This window comes from Arvicola amphibius, chromosome 17, assembly GCF_903992535.2.
Source record: "Arvicola amphibius chromosome 17, mArvAmp1.2, whole genome shotgun sequence".
In the NCBI taxonomy this organism is placed as follows: domain Eukaryota; kingdom Metazoa; phylum Chordata; class Mammalia; order Rodentia; family Cricetidae; genus Arvicola; species Arvicola amphibius.
Genome location: NC_052063.2, coordinates 11,500,344 through 11,505,330, shown reverse-complemented (window position 1 = coordinate 11,505,330; position 4,987 = coordinate 11,500,344). Strand labels below are relative to the sequence as shown.

Sequence of the window (4,987 nt, the reverse complement as noted above, 5' to 3'; positions counted from 1 at the left end):
TTCAAGTGCTTAAGGGATCATTATATACAAAGTGGCATGTTTGGAGATGCCCTTGTCTTGATCTCCTTTAGAACCCATAATGGGCACAATGACCATGACACCCGTAGGACCAGGAGGCTGCTGAGTACCATTCTAGACTTGTTGAACATGGGCTGATGGCTAAATTCACAGCTCAGAAGTCAGGACAGGCATATTGATTCCAGAAGAAAGGCCAGAGTCAAACTGTAGGGTTGACAGAAAATAGGAAGGGCTGAAGATTTCCCCCACTGTGAACTGAGTGTAATAGGAGCTGTACAAATTAACTGACCAAAGGAAACCTCGCCCTGTATCAGTTTGTCATCCCATATGCATTTCCTAGCAGGTGAGGATTTCGCCAACTGTGTGACACGTTGTGTCACCAAGTCCTCTGCCCAGCTGGAGCACTGGCCAGTGTGTTCTCATGGAGAACAGAACTGAGAAGACATTTTTAGCATCAACTCTACATTTCAGGTCAGCATGGTCACCACGGAAGCTTATTGCTAAGAGGGAGTAAAAAGACACATGTATTGGGCTGATCCCTTTATAAATGCTCATTTTAAAACCTTTGATGAAACTGAATGAAACGCATCAAAAAAAAAAAAAAGGAATTTGTTTGTCTTTAGACATGGTAGGATTCAAGGTGCAAAGGATATTCTTAGGACCCTGCCTCTCTCTATCCATCCCTCATCTTTCTTCATCTGTGTCTGTTTCTCTATTAGCTTAAGACCTGGCTCTCTCCACGCATTTGGGAAAGGGAACAGAACAGAGAACAGCTTCAGCTCAGATCACCTGTGTAGTTTATGATCCAAAATTTATGGAGAGCCATTCTGCCTCACCAAACACATAAATATCAAGAAAAGCCTCTTCAGGGTTCCCTACTTATGCCTAGTCAAGGGAATTGCTTATTCTGATCACCTGGACTTAGATAGTATGCTGACTTCTCTGGGAAGCTAGGAAATTTCTTCTTCTTCTTCTTCTTCTTCTTCTTCTTCTTCTTCTTCTTCTTCTTCTTCTTCTTCTTCTTCTTCTTCTTCTCCTTCTCCTTCTCCTTCTCCTTCTCCTTCTCCTTCTCCTTCTCCTTCTCCTCCTTCTCCTTCTCCTTCTTCTTTTTAAAAGTATTTCTGGGACTCACAAGCTGGATTGGCAGGTAATAGTGCTTGCTACCAAGGCTGATGGATGACCAATGACCTGCATAAAGCCAGTTCCCACAAGTTGTTACTTCAACACATGTGCACATGTGTGTGTGCCTGCTCTCACACAGACAATACAGTAAATAAATGCCATAAAAATTTGAAGATAGTTCTGTACAGAGAACAGGATCAAGATACTAGGTAGACAAAAACCTGACCCTTTTGTGACACACTTTATTTGTGAACAACTTCGTTATTCATGGATTCGGTCATCTGAGAGTTACTGATATTTCTATTGTGGCCTAGGGATATAGCTCAGTGGTTAGAACGGTGGCCCAGCACGCACGAGACCCTGCATACCATCCTCAGCCCTGGAAAAAAAGTAATAATGGTCAATAATTCAAGTGGAGACTTGTTTGACTAACTTGCCTGTTTAGGTAGCAAATGGCCTCTTTACCTTCCAGACATAGCCCAGGCAAAGGAAGTGGAACCTTCCACCAGTCAGGCTCCAGGCTGGCTATTTTCAGTAACTGGATTCTGCCCTTGTTACCTTATAAGTGCATCTCTTTCTCCACACTCTCACCGAATGGCCACCGGCACCAGGGTTATATGCACTGAGATCCTGCCTGTCCCTAGTTCATTCACCAAACCTGCCACCTCTTGTCTGACGGCTTAGACCACTCCATGTCATCTCCAAAAGCTGGGTCAGACTCCAAGACCCGGTCTTCACCAGCCAGTCTCCAGATGGGCGTTAGCTCCCCTGAAAGTACTTCCTCGGTCTCTAAATATACGAGAGAATCGGGCCACAGTGAGCAGCATCTGTGGAGGTGCCTGTGCTGTGTTTACTGCACTATAAACAATTGATCTTCTCTGCCGAACCACGAAGAAATGGGAAGGATGCCCAACTGCCCTGAGTCTAGATCACACTTCATCACCAAGCATTTAAAGAGTGTGTCCTGCTGGGTACTGAAGTACTGGCTCTCATAAAGCAGTTCCTCTTTCTCCTGAGTTTCCTTTTCCATTGACTTCAGATTTTGTTACCATCTCTGGCCCTTTTCTTTCTAATACGCTGCTTTCTTATTTCTATGTTCTCTTACGTAAATAAACAAATATACATTTAAAGTTATAGACATATAAATAGATTGGATAGCTAGGTAGGTAGGTAGATAGATAGATAGATAGATAGATAGATAGATAGATAGATAGATAGATGATAGACCATGAGAAAAAGAACTCATGCAAGTAAATGCATACAAAGATCTTCTCAGTCAGCCCCATTAACTTTTCAAACATGTCTGGACATGAATTCTAACAGAAGAATAGGCCTAGGTTCAGGTTGAAATCTCCACCACAAGAAGAGGCATGTTATTGGGAAATCATTTCCCAGTCTGGAACAACTTTGCCGAACCATTCTTGGTTTGTATCCTGGCTGCTTTTCCTGAACCACTTCTCGCTTAACCCCACCTCCTCCTGCAGCCACCTCTGCGGCATTCAGCTCTGTGTCATCTCTGTCCAGTCTCACCTGAGAGCTCTTTGATTGTGTCTTACAGGGGCCTCTGTGTAGAATCTTTGTCTTCCGGTATCAGGTTTTCCCTTGGGCCATCATAAAGGATAACAAGGAAGGGACATCTCCTTGGTACCAACACATTATAATCCAGAAGTCAAATGAAAGCTAATATTGTGGCCTCTTTGGCCACTGAATGATAAAAGCTACTTGATATCTAGTTCTTCTTCAATCTTCTAGATGGGAAGCATTGTGGCATAGTTCTCAAATCCCCTCCGGAGGATTTGTGAGAAAGAACGTGAGTTGTCTGCAGCCATAGCCAAACCAAGAGGTCATCCGTGTCTGGGCTTCCCTCTTTGCTGTTTCTCGCCCCTTGCTCCCGTTCTTTGGGGTCACTTTTCAGATGAAACATCTCAGGTTTTGCTTTCAGGAAATCCAAAATTAAGAAAATGTATCCTACCACCTTGTCGACTGTCTAAAAGAAAGAGACAGAGTCTCAAACTTGGTCTAACTGTACCATATGACAGATTACTTAGCCACCTTGAAGCTCAATTTCCTCATCTTTAAGGGTAATATGACTAAACCCATCATGTTCATCACAGGGAGGAATCCATGCCCCAGAGTAGCAGGAGGTCAATATCTCTTTCTCCTCATCTCTCATACTGAGTGACCTGACAGAGACAAGAGCAGGATTTTTAACTAGAAGGCAATAAGGTAGAAATGAACATCAACATAATAATAAAGTGATCTAACTGGGTGTCATGTTTCAAGAACCTAAGAAACTAAGGCAGGACAATAGCTTGGACCCAAGAGTTGAAGACCAACCCAGACAGTACACCAAAACCTATATCATAAACATAATAATGATATAACAATAATGGCATAGCGTAGTTATATGTATAAAGGAAACATACTTCAAATACCACAATAATATTGGTATATGTGTGTATGTGCGTGCGCACGCACGCGTGTGTGTATGTATGTATATGTGTGTGTATGTATGTGTGCGCGCATATGTATATTCATGCACTTGGCTTCCTTTTCTCTATTCCCCCACCTACTTGTATTTCTACTTCTTGTCATGTGTTCAAGCAGCAGGAGGCCCTTCCACAGAAATCAGACAAACACAAGCCTCAGGCTACTCCAGGACTGAGGGCCAAAATAAACTGGCTTCTTTGATAGGTTACCAAGTCTCTAGCTTTCAATTACGGCAACGGAAAACAAACCAAGACCATCTCCGGTGCGACAGCATTGAAAAGTGGGCCACTGAAGGGACGGCTGTGAGATCTCTGCCATCTCGGAGGTCTTACGATTGCTACCATAGCTACAGAATAGAGCTTTCAGCTGAAAACAGAACAGCCGATGAAACCTCCTGACAACCAAGTGTAGGACGAGAGTCAGACAGAGTCCGGTGTAGAGTGCTGGCAAATAACCTCATTTCATCAGCCAAGAAGAAAAATGTATGGTAACAGAATTCAGATGGGGTGGGGTCTGATGGGAAACAAACAAAAAAAGTGGCAAACACAAAAGGACTAGAGGTCACACAGCAGATATGGCTACTGGCTGGTTACCTGTGACATTAGCGGTCACAACTCTGGTGAAGTCTGTAGAGACCCACAGGGTCACTGGTATAGTCCACTCTCTCCAAGAGCCTGAAATAAAGGAGATCTAGTGCTATAGGCTAAGTGGGCTGCAGGGCTGGGTACCCTGGCTTGTCCTCAGTCGGGACGGGGGAGACAATGACCAGAGTGCCTATCCTGTCACGAGAGCTAGGTGTTCCACCCAAAGCACAGGAGGAAAAAGTAATCATTAACAGAGTAAAGACTACGTGTTTTCTTCCAAAAGACTGATCAATGTATCTGGGGAAAGATAAGACTGAACCAGCTCTACTGGCTGGTTTCACATGTCAATTTAACACAGAGTCATCATCGAGGAAGGAGCCTCAGCTGAGGAAATGCCTCCATGAGATTCAGCTGTAAGGCATCTTCTCAATTAGAGACCAATGGGAGAGGGCCCAACCCATGGTGGGTGGTGTTATCCCTGGGCTGGCTGTTGGTCCTGGGTTCTATAAAAAAGATAGGCTGAACCAGCCATAGGAAGCAAGTCAGCTCCCCTCCGTGGCCTCTGCATCAGCTTCTGACTCCAGGATCCTACTCTGTTTTGAGTTCCTGTCCTGACTTCCTCCAGTAATGAACAGCAATGCTGAAGTGTAAGCCAAATACACCCTTTCCTCCCCAACTTGCTCTTTGGTCATGGTGTTTCGTCGCAGCAATAGAAACCCTAAGACACCAACAAAAGTAGAATCTTATTCCATCTGATTCTTCTTCCTCCTCCT

At 44.1% G+C, this 4,987-nt stretch overlaps 1 long non-coding RNA gene across 1 annotated transcript; it reads right to left on the bottom strand.

Annotated features, from left to right (window-relative positions):
* Positions 1–1,362: 1,362 nt before the first annotated feature.
* Positions 1,363–4,430, bottom strand: LOC119803291. The gene is made up of 3 exons (XR_005283621.1): positions 4,224–4,430; positions 2,671–3,127; positions 1,363–1,519 (listed from the first exon to the last, which is right to left on the bottom strand). It is a non-coding gene; the product is annotated as an uncharacterized LOC119803291 (long non-coding RNA).
* Between the last annotated feature and the right edge of the window lie 557 nt (positions 4,431–4,987).